The following is a 21,084-nucleotide window of genomic DNA, read 5'->3' on the forward strand; positions in this document are numbered from 1 at the left end:
AGCAGGCTGAGAGAAGTGCTTTATAGGAAGCTGGGGCAGAGGAGGCTGTCCCAGGACAGCCCCCATCCCCCGCCGCCACTGCCTCTGCCTGCTGTCCATCCCAGGGGTAGGCTGCACACAACCCTCCTCCCCCGCCTCGCTTGGCAGCACCATCAACCACCCAAGGCCCACTGACGACCCTTATGAGGCTTGGAACTACCCTGTCAGCTCAGACCAGGTGGTGGACATAGGGGATAAAGTGTCTGGGCAGGAATCGGAACCGCCCCCCAGCCCCGCCTACCACGCCCAGGAGCCTATGACACAGGGCCGTGTGCCCGCACAATGCATGGAATTCGTGTCTGGCAGCTGTCGCCATGGAGATCGGAGCCCAGACCGCCCCGCCCTCGCGAGGTGAGGAGTGAGGAGGTCAGCTGGCGTAGGGGTGTACTCGGGGTGTGGGGAGATCCCGCGGTGAAGGGGGACAGGCTGAGGGGTGAGGGGCCGCTGGGAGTGGAGGTGACCCAGCTGAGGCGTGGGAGGTAATCCCAGAGTGAGGGTTGAGGGCACCATCTCTGGATGGTGGGGGGACCTGGGGTGAGGCATCAGGGATCAGCGTGGTTTGCGGGGGCTGTAAGTTAGGACCTAGTGGGGCAGAGTCTCCGGGCGAGGACTTCGATGTGAGAAGGAGCCTTGTCTTGGGGGTCGGATGAGGGACCAGGCCTGGCCGGGGGTGGGGAAGCAGTGACTGGGTCGGGGGTAGCGAACAGGGGGAGTGGGGATCGGGGGTGTGTCCTGGTCCAGGGCGGTGGTGGTTCCTAGGCGGGTGCCGGGACCCAGTCAGTGGCGGGGAGGGGGCAGTAGGGATTGGTTTCCCACCCAGCTGGGGCAGCAGGGAGGGCCCGCCCCCACCCCACCCCAGCTCCCGCCCCACCCCTCAGCTCCACTCGCAGCGTACGGCACCAGCGTCCGTGCTGCGGGCGGTAGGAGGAAGGGCGTGCGCGGACCGGGGAGCGCGCCCAGAGCGACGGGAAGCTGGGCGAGAGCCGGGAGCCCCTGGACCAGTTCCCTCAGGAGGAACACAGCCTGGGGTCTGGGTCACCACGTGCCGTCGCCTCCGCTGCCGCCGCCAGGCAGGTAAGGGGCGCTGGTAGGGGCGCGCAGGTCGGGGAGCCGGCGGGTGAGGCCTGGGCTGCTTTGGGGAGGCGCACAGGGAGGGGTCGTAGGTGAGGTCCGGGCCTCGCAGCCCGTTAGGACCATGAGGGAGGTCCGGGCTGCCGCCCTGGTTCGTGGTGCCCCCCCACCCCACATTAGTAGTCCTTGAACGCTGTCTCCGCTACCGCTCTTACACGGGTTTGGGAAAGCGGGAGCAGCCCTGAGGGGTGAGAGGGAGTACCTCTGACCGGCCCTCAGGCCATGGCCTGGTCGCGGGAGGCGGGTGTGGTGCGGTCACGGGGCCCCAGCAGCGGCTGCGGTAGGATGGGGGCTGCCCCGTGCGAGCCCCTGGGTTTGTTTCCTATACCCCTGCGTCCTGGACTGGGGTGAACTCTGCTTCCCCGTGTTCACGGGGCGCATGTCTCGCAGTCAGCCTGCTCCTCGGAGCCGGACGCGGTGTTCTCAGGGTTTGGGGGCAGTGCTATCCGCGGCTGCGGCGGGGAGAGGGGTCTGCCCCTGGGAGCCTGTCCATTTACTCCCATCTCCCCCGTGGCTTGTCCTGGGCTCAGTCTCTGCTGCTCCACGTTTGCGGGACTCAGGTTACAGGTCAGTCTGCTACCCGGAGGCGGGCCCGGTGCGGTCAGTGCAGGGGCGGCTGTGGCGGCAGCGACAGCGACAGCAGAAATGGGAGCAAATCCCCGCGCTCGCATGGGGCAGCCCCAATCCCGCCATCGCCGCCGCCTTCCCCTGACAGCACAGCGTCCGCCTTCCAGGAGCAGGCTGACCTGTAACCTGAGACCCGCGAACCTGGGGTAGTAGAGGCCAAACCCAGGACAGATTGCGGGGGAGTTTGAAGCAAACCCACAGGCTCACCTGGGCAGACCCCTAACCCGTCGCTGCCGCCGCTGCCTCCAGCCACACCCTGGGAGACGGCTGACCTGGGGATGTGCCTGGGGAGATGGGGACAAATCTACCAGCTCACCAGGGGCAGTGCCCCTCTCCCTGCTGTTGCCCCAGGTTCACAAAACGCTTGTTTCCAGGTCAGTTGGCTCCTGGGAGGAGGGCGCAGTTGGGTCAGGGGACAGCGTCAGCAGCCTGTAAGGAGTTTAGGAGGACTAGGCTCTGGCCCACTCTCCTAACTCACTCTCCTTTCTTTTGTTTCCTCAGTGGATGTAGGGGCCTTTCCATCATAGTTTATTACCAGATAATGAACATAGGTTTCTGTGCTATACAGAAGGATCTTTTTTTTTAAATCTATTTTTATATATAGTGGATAACAACCTATCCTCTTCCTCTGGTAACCGTTAAGACTGTTACTAAGTCTGCAAATCTGTTTCTGTTTTGTAGATGAGTTCATAGTGTCTTTTTTTGGGGGGGGTTGCACGCATGAGTGATATCATATGGTATCTTTCTCTTTCTGGCTCACTTCACTTAGAATGACGATCTCTAGGTCTATACACGTTGCTGAAAGTGGTATTATTCTATGGCAGAGTAGTATTCCATTGTGTAAATATACCACAATGTCTTTAACCAGTCTTCTGTTGCTACATTTAGGTTGCTTCCATGTCTTGGCTGTTGTATAGGGTAGTGCTGTGAACATTAGGGTACAGGTGTCTTTTCGCATTGGAGTTTTCCATAATGGCTACCCCAAATGACATTCCCAGCAACAGTGTAGGAGGCTTCCTTTTTCTCCACACCCTCTCCATCATTTATAATTCATGATGGCCATTCTGACTGGTAGGAGGTGATAGTTCATTGTAGTTTTGATTTACATTTGTCTGATAGAGATATTGAGCATTTTTTCATGTGCCTGTTGGCCATTCATATGTCTTCATTGGAGAAATGCGTGTTTAGGTCTTCTACCCATTTTTGGATTGGGTTGTTTTTTGTTATTAGATTGTATGAACTATTTATATATTCTGAAATTAAGCCTTTGTCGGTCGCATTATTGGCAAATATTTCCTCCCATTTGTCGTTTTGTTTATGGTTTTGTTTGCTGTGCAGAAGCTTGTAAGTTCAGTTAGGCCCCATTTGTTTGTTTATTTTTGCTTTTATTTCTGTTGATTGGGTAGACTTCCCTAGGAGAAGATTACTGAGAAGTATGTGAGATAATGTTTTGTTTATGTTTTCTTCTCAGAGACTTAGTGTCTTGTCTTATATTTAAGTCTTTAAGCCATTTTGAATTTATTTTTGTGTATGGTGTGAAGGGGTATTCTAACATCATTGATTTGCATGCAGCTGTCCAGTTTTCCCTACACCATCTGCTGAAGAGATTGTTTTTACTGCATTGTACGTTCTTGCCTCCTTTGTCAAAGAGGATTTGAGTGAAAGTTCATGGGTTTATGTCTGGGCTCTCTATCCTGTTCCATTGATGCGTAAGTCTGTTTTTGTACCAAGACCATGCTGGTTTGATTGCAGCTCTGTAGTAGCATGTGAAGTCTGGGAGGGTTATCCTTCCTGCTTCATTCATTTTCTTCAATAATGCTTTGGTAATTCTGGGTCTTTTGTGATTCCGTGTAAGTTTTAGGATGATTTGTTCTGGTTTTGTGAAAAATGTCCTGGGTGATTTGATAGGAATCTGTAGATTGCTCTGGGCATTATGGCCATTTTAACAATATTAATTATTCCAATGCAAGGATCTGGAATATCTTTCCATTTCTTTACGTCTTCTTTAATTTCTTTGATCAGTGTTTTGTAGGTCTCCACATGTAAGTTTTTCACTTCCTAGATCAGATTTATTCCTCAGTCTTTTAGTTTTTTGGAAGCAGTTTTAAAAGTGATTATTACTTTCGTGTAAATAAATGCCACTGGTTTCTGTATGTTAATGTTGTATCCTGCTACCTTGTTGAATTCTTTTATTAGCTCTAGTCATTTTTGTGGGGAGCCTTTAGGGTTTTCCAGATATAGTATTATGTCATCCACATATACTGACAGTTTTACTTCTTGTCTTCCAATTTTGATCTCTTTTATTTCTTTTTGTTGTCTAATTGCTGTACTAGGACTTCCAATACTATATTGCATAGAAGTGGTGAGAGTGGGCATCCTTGTCTTGTTCTAGATGTTAGCAGACAGGCTATCAGCTTTTCAGTGTAGAGTATGATGCTGGCTGTAGGTTTGTCATAAATAGCTTTTATTTTGTTGAGATATGTTCCTTCTATACCCAGTTTAGTAAGACCAGGGGCTCAGTGTGTTCAGGAACCTGGGAGGATGGCACCAGCAGTAGTGGTGGCAGGAGGAGAGGGGCTACCCCTTGCCAGCCAGTCATTTGCTCCTATCTCCCCCTGTGGCCTGGCCTTGGGGCAGCCTAGCTGCCTCAGTTTCATTGGAACCACGTCTTTAGGTCAGTCTGCTCCCAGGAGGCTGGCATGATTCAGTCAGGGGCAGTGGCAGGAGTGAGGATGCCCTGTGCAAGCCCTTGAATTTATTCCCATCTCCCCAGGGGCCTGGCCTTGGGACAGCTTCTGCTGCCCCAGGGTTGCAGGACTCACCTGTTTAGGTCAGCCGGCTTCCTGGAGGCCTGTGCGGTTAGGTCAGGGAGTGGGGAAGACTGCAGTGGTGGCAGCTTGAGGGCGGGAGAAGGGTGGCTGCCCAGCACCAGCCTGTGGATTTGCTCCCATCTCCCCCACGGCCTGGCCTGGGGGCGGCCTCTGTTGCCCCAATTTCTCTGAAGGTGCATCCTCAGGTCAGCCTGCTCCTGAGAAGAGGGTGCAGTGCCCTCAGCGGGCAGTGTTTGGGCATGAGCAAGGACTCCCAGAGAACTGGATTCTAGCCTGGGGTAACTGACTTTCCTTCCTTTTCTTTGGCTGCCTCAGGTGATAGCCAAAGCGGTTTTTCCATTATAGGATATTACTAGATGTTGAACATAGGAAGGTCTCTGCGCTATACAGAAAAAACTTTTTAAAAACATCTATATACATATGTAGCTAACATATGTAAATCTCAAACTCCCAAATTTATCCCTTCCCACCTCTTTTCCCTGGTAACCATAAGATTGTTTACTATGTGTATGAGTCTGTTTCTGTATTGAGTTCAGGTGAGTTCATAGTGTCCTTTTTCTTTCTTTTTTTGGATTCCACATATGAGTGATATCATGGTATTTTCCTTTCTCTTTCTGGCTTACTTCACTTAGAATGATATTCTCTAGGTCCATCCACGTTGCTGCAAATAGCATTATTTTATTCTTTTTATGGCAAAGTAGTATTCCATTGTATAAATATACACCAATTTCTTTATCTAGTCATTTGTTGCTACCTTTAGGCTGCTTCCATGTCTTGGCTGTTGTGTTAGGGTGGTGCTGTGAACATTATGGTGCAAGTGTCTTTTTGCATTAGAGTTCCCTCCAGATATATTCCCAGAAGTGGGATTGCTGGTTCAAATGGTAAGTCTGTTTTTAGTTTTTTGAGGAATCTCCATGCTGTTTTCCATAAGTCTACACCAAACTACATTCCCACCAACAGTGCAGGGGTATTCCCTTTTCTCCATACCTTCAGCATTTATCATTCATGGACTTTTGAATGATGGCCATTCTGACTGGTGTTAGGTAATAGCTCATTGTAGTTTTGATTTGCATTTCTCTGATAATAGTGATAGTGAGTATTTTTTCACATGCCTGTTGGCCATTTGTGTGTCTTCTTTGGAGAATTGTTTATTCAGGTCCTCTGCCTATTTTGGGGTTGGGTTTGTTTTTTGTTATTCAGTTGTATGAGCTGTGTATATATTCTGGAAATTAATCCTTTGTCAGCCACATCATTTGCATATATTTTCTCCCATTCGTAGGTTATTGTTTTGTTTTGCTTATGGTTTTCTTTTCTGTGGGGAAGGTTATGAGTTTAATTGGGTCCCATTTGTTTATTTTTGTTCTTATTTGCATTGCCTGGGTAGACTGCCCTAGGAGAACATTGCTAAGATTTATGTCAGAATGTTTTGCCTGTGTTTTCTTTTAGGATATTTATTGTGTCTTGTCCATCTGCATCTTAATTGTAGACTCTAGATCTGTTCTTCAGTTTTGAATTTTGAGCTTCTTAGAGAAAACCTACTCTTAGCTCACATGTCAGATTCAACATGTCTTAAACTGAATTCATAATCTTTTTCATGAACTGACTTCCACTTGCAGCATCTCTACTTACTCAGTGGGAGAATCATTCTTCCGGTCCTGGATACCCAAAGCCTTGGAATGGTCTTCAATTTCTCTGTCTTGCACCATCCTCCGCATTTTGTCAGCTCCCAGAAATGCACATTCTTGGTTTCAAATGTCCATTCCGATTTCTGATACTCTGATGAAGAGCTTTCATCCCTGATACATGAATTTTTCCTTCTGTTAAACTCAGATGCTCTCTCCCCACCTTTCAGTCCACCTACAGTTTCGACCCTCCAACATCTAGAGTCAAGTCAAAGACTTACCACAACCAGATCTCTCAGCCAGGTATTCTCGGCCCCCGATCATTTTGGCCTTGCCTTATCTGTTCCAATCATTATGTGCCTTAGCCTCCTAGGGTAACCTGTGCCTTATTAAAAGCCAGGAGTCTCCAGCCTTTTCCTATCCAGTCCTCAGTTAAAACAGCTTAGAATTGCCCCAGGAACCAGTTGGAGCCCCATCCCCTACATAGAGTCTTCCCTATTTACTCCAACTCCTTCTAGCTCCTCTTTGTATTCCTGTACTGTTTATGATCTGTAGCCCATAATCTTGGCTTTGAGTACTGACTTGGTACCATTCCTGGGTGGTTTCCAATGTGCCTCCTCGCTTAGCTGGTAACTGGAGAAGGCTCCTGTGTTCAGCCTTCTTAACCTGCACCCTGCTTATTAGCATTGGGCAACAGCAGGCATCCAGGCAGTGCTTACCTACTTGATTTATTCACAGGGGTGATGGTGTGGAGTATAGCTAATAACTTTTAATTCAGTGTTACAATTGAAAATGAGGAAGGCCTAGAAAACCCATAAAAGTGTATCTCTATGTTGAGTTTAGCATTTAACCTCAATGATTTTCTTAACTGTGCATTTACATTCACATACTGTTGAGTGCTTGTACGTTTCCCTGAGGCAGGTAGGTGAGATGTTATGTTTGACTTTCACATTACATTTCATATTGGATATATTTGTGGAATGAGAAAACCTTCTTTTATAACTACACAGCCTGAAGCACAGAGAGACTGAGACCCTCATCCAGGGTCACCTGGTCGGTGTTGGGCACAGGCCAGGACCACGGTTCACATCTTCCAGCTGATGCTGCTTCTCTTCCAGTGCTTTTTCATTCCAGTGCTGGGAAATGTAGCCCCATCAGCCACATGGCCAAGTCACATTGCTGCCCTCTTACCTGCCAGTGATGGCAATGCTAGGAAAAGTGGCAAAAGAAAGGTCAGAAATAGAAGGGATAAAAGACATGGAAGAAATGGATCCTCAACCTCCTTCTCCCTGTTTGAGCACCTCACAAGTGTCCCACTCTGACAGTGCTCTTCACTGTTTATAACATAGTGTTTATAATCAGACTGATCTTGCATAAGACATGGTTTTACCCTGGTCCCTTTCCTGCTAGTCTTCACTGTCAGGGACAGAAGGTGCCTGACTGTGCTCTGTTTGTCATGTAGGTGGGAGGGAACATGGGAGAGGGAGCAGGTTGAACTGAAGCCGAGCTTTTTACAGCTCTGTTGTTGTAGGATCAGAGCAGTTCCACTCCTTCTTTCATCATCTCTCTGCCTCCGAGTCCCAGCCATCCCCTCCCCACATGCCACATCCTGGGGGAGGACAGGTGGTGGGTAATGCCCCTGCCTTACTCCACTCTGACTCTCACTGACAAGCCACGTGCATTCTGTCAACAGATCTTGTTAACACCACTTTTAATATCTATCTGGAGCCCAGCCACTTCTCATCATGGCTCCTGCCTCCACTGCTGCTTCCTTGCCCTGGGCCACTGTCCTCTCCTCCTGTACAGCCCTCCTCATTGGCTCCCCTCCTTTCATCTCTGACCCATATTGACCATTCTCACCTGGCAGTCAAGTGAGCCTTTGAAAACCTAAATTAGATTGTGTCATCCTTCTGCAGTGCCTCCCCATTTCACTCCGGGTAAAACCACAGTCCTTACAAAGCCCTCCGAGGCCGTACAGGATCTGCACTGCCCTCCCCACAGCCCCAGCCCTGCCCCCACCCTGGAACACACGAGGTGAGTGCTAGCCTCAGCGCTGGTTATTCCATCCACCTGGGCCTTCTCACCTCCTAGTCCTAGTTCTAACCTCAGTCCTCAGTTTGGCTTGCTCTGATACTTAATAATCCATCACCCTCACCTATCCTCCCGACTGTCTATACCCTGCCCTTTTTCTTTCTTCCATGGTTCCTCTTTCCTAACGTGCCACTACTCTTCTGCTCTGTTGTGTGAATTGTCACCTCCACCCCGCGCCCCAGCTGGACTCCAAGCTCCGTGAGGACAGGACTTCTGTTTTGTTTATTGATACATTCCAAGTGTCTAGACTACTCCTGGGTACGTAGTTGGCACTCAGAAATTATTTGCTGAATAAATTTAAAAAAGGATATTTTAAAAATGAATCATCCTTTCAGAAACAGCGAGTAAAGGAAGCGACATGGAGGGAGGTGGTGCAATAAATAATATTTGCCTGTTCTCTGTGTGATATATATGCAAGTGTTTTTTAGGCTTAATTCAGTATCCCAGTTTTTTAATTTAACAGCTGTATTAAGGTATAATTTACAGGCCATAAAACTCACCCATTATGATTGTACAAGTCGGTGATTTTAGAAAATTTCTAGAGTGGTGCAACCACCTCCTCAAAAAGTCCCCTTCTGTCTGTCCATATGCAGTTAGCCCTCCCCCCAATGGCACCCTGATTTTATTTGTTTTTTATTTTTTGGCTCCCAGGTCTCAAAAGAATGATTTACACAGCAATGCTTTGTACTTTTAGAAATTACACATTTAAATATGAAATAAACTGTCATTGCTGAATGTAGGTAACAGTAGTGAACATCAGTGAGAATAATGGACTTGTGTGTCAGGCTGGCTGTGGTCTTATCCAGCTCCACCATTTACTAGGTCACCCCAATTTTTTTTCTGCCTCAATCTGTTTATCAGTTATATGGGGGTAACAACAGTAGCTTACAGAGTTGCTGTGAGGATTAAATAAACAATGAAACAAAATTTAGTATAGTGGCCAGCTTACAGTTAATCCCTGGTTTGTAAATGTGTATGCCTACTGCAGAATATAAAAGCAGGTTAATTTCCAACAGAGAAGATCATTTCTCAGCATTTTTTGAAAGGTAGTTGCAGAGCCATTTTTACTAAATTTTCTGTGCTCGTCTTTGACAGAGCTTTGACACCAGGGAGATAATTATCTACTTTTGTGTTAAATTCATGTTGACTATCAGAAAGTGTTCTGAGTTATGTTTCAGTCTTTATGTAGGGAGATACTGTGAGACTTCCTCTAAATGAGTGGGGGAGGGGCATTCATTGTAGCTCTTGTAGCTTGATAAGCCTGCACTAAATTATCTTTTTAACTTTTAATTAAATCAATCAATTAATTTTTGCAGGGTGGTGGTAATTAGATTTTTATTTAGTTAGTTAGTTTAATTTTTAGAGAAGGTACTGGGAATTGAACCCAGGACTTTGTGCATGCTAAGCATATGCTCTTCCACTTGAGCTATACCCTCCCCACTAAATTATCTTTAATAAGATCTTTTTCTCTGTTTTGTTATTTCTTTTATGTACATATACACAAAGCAGGGTCATCAGAAGCCTCTCGATTCCACAGATGATAATACTGAAAAACACTGCCCAGTGACAGTGAATCCTTGGCATATGAAAAAAGCTTTTAAAGTCATGAGTGAATTAAGACTGTATCGTTACATTAACATACATGTAACCATGGATCTCTTAACCTTTATTTTTCAGTTTATAATGAAGATATTCACCACCTGTCAAGGTTGCTTTGTTTTATACAGGGAATATTTAAAGTCTTTTCCACAAGTTTTTTAAATAAGGAAGAGAGCAGGTAAGTTATCAGAAGTGTGAATGATGTAATCTGCCCTGTCTAGTATGGTAGCCACCAGCCAAATGTGGCTAGCATGAATTGAGATGTTCTGTAAGTGGAAAATACATAATGGATTTTCAAGACTTAGTACAGCAAAAAGAATGTATACTGTTTATTACTAAGTTTTAAAAATGTTAATCACATTTTGAAATGATAGCATATTGCATATTTTGGGATAAATATAATTATTACTGGAATTGATTTTATTTGTTTCTTTTTATTTTCTTAATGGAGTTACTGGTAAATTGTGACTTGCATTACATTTCTATTGGGCAGTGCTGGCTTCTAACTTACTGCAAGGAATATGAAAAGAAAACATTTACTAAATTCTTTTTAAATTGAGGAGTTGATTTACATCATGTTAGTTTCAGGGGTACAACACTGAGACTCAACATTTGTGTAGATTGTATTCCATTTAAAGTCACCATAAAATAATGGCTGTGTTTCCCCATGCTGTACAATACATCCCTGTAACCTACCCATTTTATATGTAGTACTTTGTACCTCTCAACCCCCTACCCCATCATGCCTCTCCCCTCCTCCTTCTCCCCCTGGTTACCACCAGTCTGTTCTGTATACCTGTGAGTCTGTTTCTGTTTTGTTATATTCATTAGTTAGTATTATTTTTTAGATTCTACATATAATTTAACACATAGAGTATTTGTTTTTCTTTCTCTGACTTATTTCACTTAGCATAATACCTTGTAGGTCCATCCATGTTGTTGCAAATGGCAAAATTTTATTCTTTTTTTTTAAGATTGAGTAATATTCCATAAGATATATAAGTATGTTTATATATATACACAAACATATATACCACATCTTCTTTATTCATTTGCTGATGGGCACTTAAGGTCGCTTCTATATCTTGGCTTTTATAAATAATGCTGCTATGAACTTATGGATGCATGAATCTTTTCTAATTAGTTTTTTGGTTTTTGGATATATATACCCAGGCATGGAATTGCTGGATCTCGTACTTTAATGTAGGATCAGTTGGTTTCTTGTTTAGAGTAAAAGTATAATCACCTTCATTTCCAACATGTGCTATTTCATGGCAAAGTGTTCTATTTTTCTTAACATGTTTTAATGATTTATAATCATTTTACAATGTTGTGTCAAATTTGAGTGTAGAGCACAATTTTTCAGTTACACATGAACATATATATATTCCTTGTCACATTTTTTCTTCTGTAAGCTACCATAAGTTCTTGCATATATTTCCCTGTGCTATACAGTATAATCTTGTTTATCTATTCTACAATTTTGAAATCCCAGTCTATGCCTTCCCACCCAGCATCCCCTTGACAACCACAAGTTTGTATTCTATACCTATGAGTCTATTTCTGTTTTCTATTTATGCTTTGTTTGTTTTTCAGATTCCACAGATGAATGATCTCATATGGTATTTTTCTTTCTCTTTCTGGCTTACTTCGCTTAGAATGACATTCTCTAGGAGCATCCATGTTGCTGCAAATGGCATTATGTTGTCTGTTTTTATGGCTGAATAGTATTCCATTGTATAAATATACCAACTCTTCTTTATCCAGTCATCTGTTGATGGACATTTAGGCTGTTTCCATGTCTTGGATATTGTAAATAGTGCTGCTATGACATTGGGGTGCAGGTGTCATTTTGAAGTAGGGTTCCTTCTGGATATAAGCCCAGGAGCAGAATTCCTGGGTCACATGGTAAGTCTATTCCTAGTCTTGAGGAATCTCCATCCTGTTTTCCACAGTGGCTGCACCAAACTGCATTCCCACTAGCAGTGTAGGAGGATTCCCTTTTCTTCACAGCCTCTCCAGCATTTGCCAGTTGTGGATTTTTGAATGATGGCCATCCTGACAAGTGTGAGGTGATACCTCATTTTAGTTTTGACTTGCATTCCTCTGATAATTAGTGACATTGAGTATTTTTTCATGTGCCTATTGATCATTTGTATTTCTTCCTTGGAGAATTGCTTGTTTAGATCTGCCCATTTTTGGATTGGGTTGTTTGCTTTTTCTGATTAAGTCGTATGAGCTGCTTATATATTCTGGAGATCAAACCTTTGTCAGTTTCATTTGCAAAACTTTTCTCCCATTCCATAAGTTGTCTTTCCCTAAATTGTCTTTTTGTTTTACTTATGGTTTCCTTTGCTGTGCAGAAGCTTGTAAGTATCATTAGGTCCCATTTGTTTATTCTTGCTTTTATTTCTATTGCTTGAGTAGATTGTCCTAAGAGAATATTTTTGAGATGTATGTGAGATAATGTTTTGCCTATATTTTCTTCTAGGAGGTTTATTGTATCTTGTCTTATGTTTAAGTCTTGATCCATTTTGAGTTTATTTTTGTGTATGGTGTAAGGGAGTGTTCTAGCTTCATTGCTTTACATGCTGCTGTCCAGTTTTCCCAACACAATTTGCTGAAGAGACTGTCTTTATTCCATTGTATCTTCTTGCATCCTTTGTCAAAGATTAGTTGACCAAAAGTTTGTGGGTTCATTTCTGGGCACTCTATTCTGTTCCATTGGTCTATATGTCTGCTTTTGTACCAATACCATGCTGTCTTGATGACTCTAGCTCTATAGAATTGTCTGAAGTCTGGGAGAGTTATTCCTTCAGCGTCTTTCTTTCTCTTCAGTAATGCTTTGGCAATTCTAGGTCTTTGATTGTTCCATATAAACTTTATTATGATTTGTTCTAGTTCTGTGAAATATGTCTTGGGCAGTTAGATAGGGATTGCATTAAATCTATAGATTGCCTTGGGCAGTGTGACCATTTTAACAATATTGATTCTTCCAATCCAGGAGCATGGGATATCTTTCCATTTTTTAAAGTCTTCTTTAAATTCCTTCATCAATGGCTTGTAGTTTTCTGTGTATAATTCTTTCACCTCCTTGGTTAGATTTATTCCTAGGTATTTTATTACTTTGGGTGCTATTTTAAAGGGGATTGTTTCTTTACTTTCTTTTTCTGTTGATTCATTGTTAGTGTAAAGAAATGCAACTGATTTTTGAACATTAGTCTTGTAACCTGCTACCTTGCTGAATTCTTCAATCAGCTCTAGTAGTTTTTGTTTGGACCTTTTAGGATTTTCTATATATAGTAACATGTCATCTGCATATAGTGACAATTTTACCTCTTCTTTTCCAATCTGGATCACTTTTATTTCTCTCTTGCCTGATTGCTGTGGCTAGGACTTCCAAGACTATGTTGAATAGGAGTGGTGATAGTGGGCATCCTTGTCTTGTCCCAGATTTTAGTGGGAAGCTTTTGAGTTTTTCACCATTGAGTACTATGCTGGCTGTATGTTTGTCATATATAACTTTATTATGTTGAGATATGTTCCCTCTATACACACTTTGGTGAGAGTTTTTATCATAAATGGGTGCTGAATTTTATCAAATGCTATTTCTGCATCGATTGAGATGATCATGTGGTTTTTGTCTTTTCTCTTGTTGATGTGATGTATTACATTGATTGATTTGAGTGTGTTGAATCACCCTTGTGTCCCTGGGATGAACCCCACTTGGTCATGATGTATAATCTTTTTTATGTGTTGTTGGACTCTGCTAATATTTTGGTGAGGATTTTGGCATCTATATTCATCAGTGATACTGACCTATAATTCTTTTTGGTAGTGTCTTTGCCTGGTTTTGGTATCAGAGTGATGTTGGCTTCATAGAATGAGTTTGGGAGTATTCACTCCTTTTCAGTGTTCTGGAAGAGTTTGAGAAGGACTGGTATGAGTTCTTTGTATGTTTGGTAGAATTCCCCAGTGAAGCTGCCCAGTCTTGGACTTTTATTTGTAGGGAGGTTTTTTATTGCTATTGCGATTTCTATTTCATTTCTAGTGATCAGTTTGTTCAAGTGGTGAGTTTCTTCTTGATTCTGTCTTGCTGGACTGTATGTTTCCAGAAACTTTTCCATCTCTTCTAGGTTATCCAGTTGGCTTCCATATAGTTTTTCATAATATTCTCTTTTGCTATTCTGTATTTCTATTTTATTTGTTGTAATTTCTCCATTTTCCTTTCTTCTTTTGGTTATTTGGGCTCTCTCTTTTTTCTGCTTTGTGAGTTTGGCCAGAGGTTTGTCAATTTTATTTACTTTTTCAAAAAACCAGCTTTTGGTTTATTGATTTTTTTCTATGTTTTTTTTTTAAATCTCCATATTATTTATTTCCTCCCTGATCTTTATAATTTCCTTCCTTTTGCTGCCTTTTGGAGTTTTTTGTTCTTTTTCTAGTTCTTTCAGCTAGTGGGTTAGATTGTTTATTTAAGATTGTTCTTCTTTTTTGAGAAAGGCCTGTATTACTATAAACTTCCCTCTTAGCACTGCCTTTGTTGTGTCCCATAAATTTTGTGTGGTTGTGCTTTCATTCTCATTTGTCTCAAAGTATTTTTTAATTTCAACTTTGATTTCCTCATTGATGCATTGATTTTTTAATAGCTTATTGTTTAATCTCAATGCTTTCCTTTTTTTCTCCTTTGTTTCTCTGTTGTTGATTTCTAGTTTCATGGCATTGTGGTCAGTAAAGATGCTTGAGATAATTTCTATCTTCTTAAAATTTTTGAGGATGCAAAGGGTTCTTTCAAACTAAAGAAATGAGTCATTTTAAGACAAAAGATATTTCATATATACATAATTTTGCTCTGTATTAATCTACTTTTTGTTCTCCATAAATTTTTTCATGTGCCTATTGATCATTTGTATTTCTTCCTTGGAGAATTGCTTGCTTTAGATCTTCTGCCAGTTTTTGGATTGGGTTGTTTGTGTTTTCCTTATTAAGTCATATGAGCTGCTTATATAGTCTGGAGATCAAGCCTTTGTCAGTTTCATTTGAAAAAATTTTCTCCCACTCCGTAGGTTGTCTTTTTGTTTTATTTATGGTTTCCTTTGCTGTGCAGAAGCTTGTAAGTATCATTAGGTCCCATTTGTTTATTCTTGCTTTTATTTCTATTGCTTGTATAGACTGCTGTAGGAAAGCATTTTTGAGATGTATGTGAGATAATGTTTTGCCTATATTTTCTTCTAGGAGGTTTATTGTATCTTGTCTTATGTTTAAGTCTTTGATCCATTTTGAGTTTATTTTTGTGTATGGTGTAAGAGAGTGTTCTAGATTCATTGATTTACATGCTGCTGTCCAGTTTTCCCAACACCATTTGCTGAAGAGACTGTCTTTACTCCACTGTATGTTCTTGCCTCCTTTGTCAAAGATTAAGTGACCAAAATTTTGTGGGTTCATTTCTGGGCACTCTATTCTGTTCCATTGGTCTATATGTCTGCTTTTGTACCAATACTGTGCTGTCTTGATGACTCTAGCTCTATAGAATTCTCTGAAGACTGGGAGAGTTATTCCTTCAGCCTCTTTCTTTTTCTTCAGTAATGCTTTGGCAATTCTTGGTCTTTTGTGGTTCCATATAAATTTTATTATGATTTATTCTAGTTTTGTGAAATAAGTCCTGGGCAATTTGATAGGGAGTGCATTAAATCTGTAGATTGCCTTGGGTAGTATGACCATTTTAACAATATTGATTCTTCCAATCCAGGAGCATGGGATATCTTTCCATTTTTAAAAGTCTTTAATTTCCTTAATCAGTGTTTTATAGTTTTCTGTACATAAGTCTTTCACCTCCTTGATGAATGAACAGAAAAAGAAAGTAAAGAAATAATCCCCTTTAAAATAAATTTACTTTTATAAGATAAAATAGCTTTGAACAGGCTACTAATCTGAAGTTGTAACTGTTTTTATTGTGCTTACCAAGAAGCAAAGTTTCAGTTACCTTGATTGCTGTATTTTGCCAAACACCTTTTTTTAACCTATTCTTTTGTATATGAAAATATGATTTATCCACTGTGAGTAGGAAAACTTCAAGCTATTTTTACATTATTAGTAATGAACTTACAATAAGCATCCAACCTCCCATACCGAGACCCCTGGTGATCAACTGAATGCATTAACTGGATCACCAGCTGATATTACAATGTGTAATCTGTGGCTAGGTATCATAGATTACTCTGTGTAAATTTAATTTACTCTTATGAAGATCAAAAGCTCATTAATACTTCATTCTTTCCAATTGAGCTAAAAGTTTGAAGCAATTAGTATTTGAAAAAATATTTTATTCCATTAATTTATTTTTTCACTATGTAATCTGTGTTGGTTCCCTTTTAAGTATTGATAGAGTGTATTGTAAAATAGAAATGTATGGACTATATCTTAGGTTTTCTTGTTGTTGTTGTTATTGTTTTGGATTACTATTCCCTAACAACTTCTATTCCCTAACAGTTTATACAGCAACTTAAACAACAATAATGAAAAAGTAGCATCTAAGTGTTCATTTTATCTGCTTTCCAAATGAAGTGACCAAACACTTCAAGAGGATCTAGATTTTTCCTGCAAGGAAGAAGTGAGAAAACATTTTTAATGATTAACAGAAGAGAGTTTTGCCACTTCTTAGTGAGGAAGACATTGCGCACTAGCTGCTTTAGCCTGAAGGCAGTTAATAGTCACACAGATGTGTCAGAAAGAGGGCTCCTGGCAGGGTTTGTCATGGCTAATGAATGAGTAAGTGTAAGTGCAGGTTTTATGTACTTCACCAAGGCATTATGTTATTTTTATCAATTATTATATGCAAGTAATTGTAAGTCTGTGTGGTTACACAGCTTCTTTTATATCCAAACATTATTCATAAAGAAAATACTCATGAATGGAAAGAGATGGTAAACACTGGTGGAAAACAGCCAAAGGTTTTTGTTTTTGTTTAAAACTCTGACATAATTTGAAATTATGATATATTACTAAGTCTTTTCCTAGTAATAGCATGTTGACAAATGTTAATGTGAATAGACAATATGTAATGCTACATATCAAAGATTAGGGAGACTTTTGTATAATGAGTTAGAATCATTCTTTCATTAATATCCCTCCTTGGTAGCACATCAACTCTTTTGACTCGTTAATGCAACGTTGAGGATTTTCGAGTGATGGTAAAAAATGGAGAAAATAAAACTACACTGGCCTTAAGAAAGAATGTCTTTATAAATGCTTTAGTAACACGCTTCTAACACTAGTAAAATGGAAATTGGAAAAGTGATTAATTTGTAATTAAGCCTTTTAGAAAGTAAAACTTTTCGACTACTTTTTGATATTCCTTTTCCTTCATAGAAGAGAATTGCAAAATGTGTCTTAAGAAAATAACATACAAACTTTTTTTCTCAGCGAGAATTTTTTTCCAGCTTTACTGAGGTACAATTGACAAATCAAATTGCATTATTTAAAGTGTGCAACATGATGGTTTTACATACTTATTATACATTGTGAAGGGAATCCATAGTTAATTAGCAATACCACCACCTCACATTTTATCTTTTTTAAAAAATGAGAACCTTTTAAGTTCTAGTCTTCTAGCAAATTTCAGTTAAATACAGTGTTGTCAGTTATAGTCCCCATGTTATACACTAGGTCCTCAGACTTTATATTATACAGACTTCATTTATCTTAAGTTGGAAGAACTGAAGATGATTAATTGGGGGCAAACTGGTGACACCGTGAAGATGTTTTGCTTCTTCAGAAAAGTTGCTAAGATTTAAACTAAGCTTATTTTCATTATGTGAGGAAGCATCCTTCAGAGACAACACACTACCTTCTGCCTTGCTCTAAGTTAACTAGAATTCATGTCTCTGTAAGACAACCCTTAACTCCTTCTTACTTCATCTCTTTATTGAGATATCCAGGGAGACATATAACCCCCAGCTCTTCCTATTGTGACCCCTGTTTTCTATATATTAGGTTGGGAATCTCATTGATGTCAAATGTGTCCTAATTCTGGTCTAAAATAAAATAAAATTGTTTAGCAATTGGAAAGCTGTGACTTAGCCACAGCCCTGTGGCACAATTTAGAAGAAATTTCATAGCTACAATTTATTGAAGCTAGACATTGACCTAAATGCCTTATATTCAGTGCATTATTTACTTCTTACAATAAGCTAATTTATCAGGTAAATAAATACCAATATTTACCCATTTTAGAGATGAGAAAATGGATATTTTGAAAGATTAAGTTATTTGCCTGAAGTTACACAACTAGTTATTGGCAGCATTGAGATTAAAATATTATAAACTCCACTTTATTGTAATTACTGATATCAAATTTAGTTTTTTTTAACAAGCTATATTGTCCAAAATGTAATCTACATATTTTTAATGCAGAAGTTTAACTGTAGACTTACTTCAACACTGGAGCATTGTCTCCAAAGTTTTAATATTTTAAATAAAAGTATCTAGCACATGTATAGTTTTTACATGAAGGGAACAGAAATTAACTGTGATCCACATAAACATATAAAATAAAAGTTTAATGTGATTATTTGAAATAATTTTCTGCTACCTCTTATTATTTCCTTTGGAATAAAGTAGAATGTACACATAAGATAGAGAAGAAAAAAATTTAAACTAGGAAATAGTTTATATTAATTTACCTGAAAGAGTTACATTTTACTTCTTCACAACTTATTGTCTTCACTTGTCTTCAAATAAACTTATACTTGAAGTAAAAAATTTCACAATACCTACACATAGTAAGTACATGATAAATACTAATTACTCAGTTGATTACATATGATCAATTAGAGTAAACATTGTGTGCCAAGTGACTACCCAAGGAATTCTAGAGATCAATTAAAATTTTTATGTAGTGCACAACACAAAGCTTTATTATGTATTACTGTGACATTATACCTTGGGTTATTTATTGTGCTAATCACTAGGGTTGCAAAAATAAAAATGTACAAGAATCTCAAATATAGCAAGAGTTGCAACCAAGCAAATCACCTCACAAAAATAAATATGAAGTTCAGAGGAATGATCTTGGAGGCAGTGAAGTATATTAAAAACCTCATAGAAGAGGTAATGCCATACCAAATTCCTACTCACCCTGGAAACCAAACTGGTTTTGAGGTTGAGTAGGGATTTGGCAAGGCCATATACAATTGAAAGCTGTGTGTGTGTGCGTATATATGCATAATTACTGTGTGTATGTGTAAAGTTATGTTAGGGGCTGGAACATTGTGTTAGGCAGAATAATGATCTCCCAAGATATCCTGGATCCTGGAACCTGTGAATGATACCTTATAGGGCAAACAGGACTCTGCAGATGAGATTAAATTAAAGATCCCTGAGATGGGAGAAGTTACCCTGGAACACCCTCATGAGCCTACCTGTGATCACAAGTGTCCTGATGAAAGGGAGGCAGAGGGAGATTTGACTATGAAAGGGGAAAAGGTGATGTGATGAGGAAAGCAGAAACTGGAAGATGTGTTTTGAAGGCGGAGAAAGAGCACAAGCCAAGGAACACAGGCCATTGGAAGCTGAAAAAGGCAAGGTGATTGGATTTCCCTCTCAGCCTTCACAAGGAAGCATCCTTGCTGATAATTTGATGTCAGCTCATGTATCTGATGATTTCAGACTTCAGGCCTCCAGAACTGTAAGATAATGAATGTATGATTTATTAATACCAACAAGTCTGTGGTAGTTTGTTACAGTGGCAATAGGAAACAAACACAAACATGAGCTCTCACCCTGAAAAGCCTCACTAGAATCACAAACCTGACTCTAGCCCCAGGGGTTATCTTAGACTCAGTCTTCAGCATTATAAATTTGACTAATGTTATCATTCAGATGCTCACTTCATATTTTATCATCTATATGCTTTAAAGTCACTTCTCCTTGTTTATAGTTCAATCTTCAACCTGATTTTGAGTTACAAATATGCATTTCAATGTTCCAGGAAAGACCACATGGCCCAGGGTTCTTTCTTTGGAAAATTACTGAATTCATACATAATAATGTAACTGTTTATTTCTAAGATCCTTAATGAGTCACATGCTTAGATTTGAATTTCAATAATACAATTTTAGCATCAATTCAGAAGAATAAAATAGTGAATGAGAAGTGGTAATAAGAGGACCAGTGAGAAAGAGACTAGATTACATATAGAAAAGGTTTGTCCTATATGGGAGCAATAAAAACATACTCTAAAGATATTTTGGATCCAAAATCAATTTTGTGATTGGATTACTGGGGGTTTTAGAGCCAAAGATAACTCTGAGATTTATAACTTGGTCAACTGAGTCATGAGGTAACTGAGCTAGAAAATACATGTGTAGGAACAGGTATACAGATTTAAAGCTAAATGTAGGTTTCTATTGGACATCTACATGGAGATTGATATTTTAAAATGTAAATGGAATGCAGTAGGGAAGCCAGTGTGCCTGTATGGAGTTTGGAGATAAGTGAAGCCACCTGGAGGTCTTTTGGAATAGCATGCTCCCAAAGAGCATGGAATAGGAAAGAGTTCCAGTTCCAGAATCCTAGGAAACATAAACATTGAAAACTCTGCATATAGAAGATCCAATGAGAGAGACTGGAAAAAAAAATCAAGGGAAGGTACATAAAGAAATGATGATGTTGAACCCAAAGGAAGAATTGTTTAGAGATCTGTCCTCTCTTGCATACCAGAGAGAGAGAGACAGTAGAGATAAGTGATTGCAAAGCAGTGCTGACATTCTGGGTGAGATTATAATTCACAAATCTGTATTTGTTTTTCTACCAATATTTGAGTTAATGGAACTAAAAAATCAAATGTAATGGGAATATATACATCAAAAAGGGTATGAACTTGCAGGATTTTATAAGACACTTCATATGCTCTCCCTTTTGTACTTTAGGCTATTTATTCTAAATTTTATTTTATTATAATTATATGATAGTAAGTGCATTTAAACCTGGCCCTCAGTTACCATGAGGCTTAAAAATAACTCTACTAATTCTTTGTCATTAAAAACAAATTCTCAGCCATTTGGTTTTATAGTATTCATGCATATTGGTGGGTCTTCTCACTGCCTCTTATAAATAAAATGCTATTAGGTTTCTGGTTAGAGGTTAAG

At 40.2% G+C, this 21,084-nt stretch overlaps 1 long non-coding RNA gene across 1 annotated transcript in view; it reads left to right on the forward strand.

Annotated features, from left to right (window-relative positions):
- The first annotated feature begins 914 nt into the window (after positions 1–914).
- LOC135319936 (uncharacterized) overlaps positions 915–21,084 on the forward strand; it is a 42,744-nt gene continuing 22,574 nt past the window's right edge. The window contains exons 1-2 of the long non-coding RNA XR_010379007.1: positions 915–1,113; positions 10,019–10,118. This is a non-coding gene — a long non-coding RNA (uncharacterized LOC135319936). The remainder of the gene's footprint in view (positions 1,114–10,018; positions 10,119–21,084) is intronic.

Source organism: Camelus dromedarius, chromosome 35 (genome assembly GCF_036321535.1).
Source record: "Camelus dromedarius isolate mCamDro1 chromosome 35, mCamDro1.pat, whole genome shotgun sequence".
Classification (NCBI taxonomy): Eukaryota; Metazoa; Chordata; class Mammalia; order Artiodactyla; family Camelidae; genus Camelus; species Camelus dromedarius.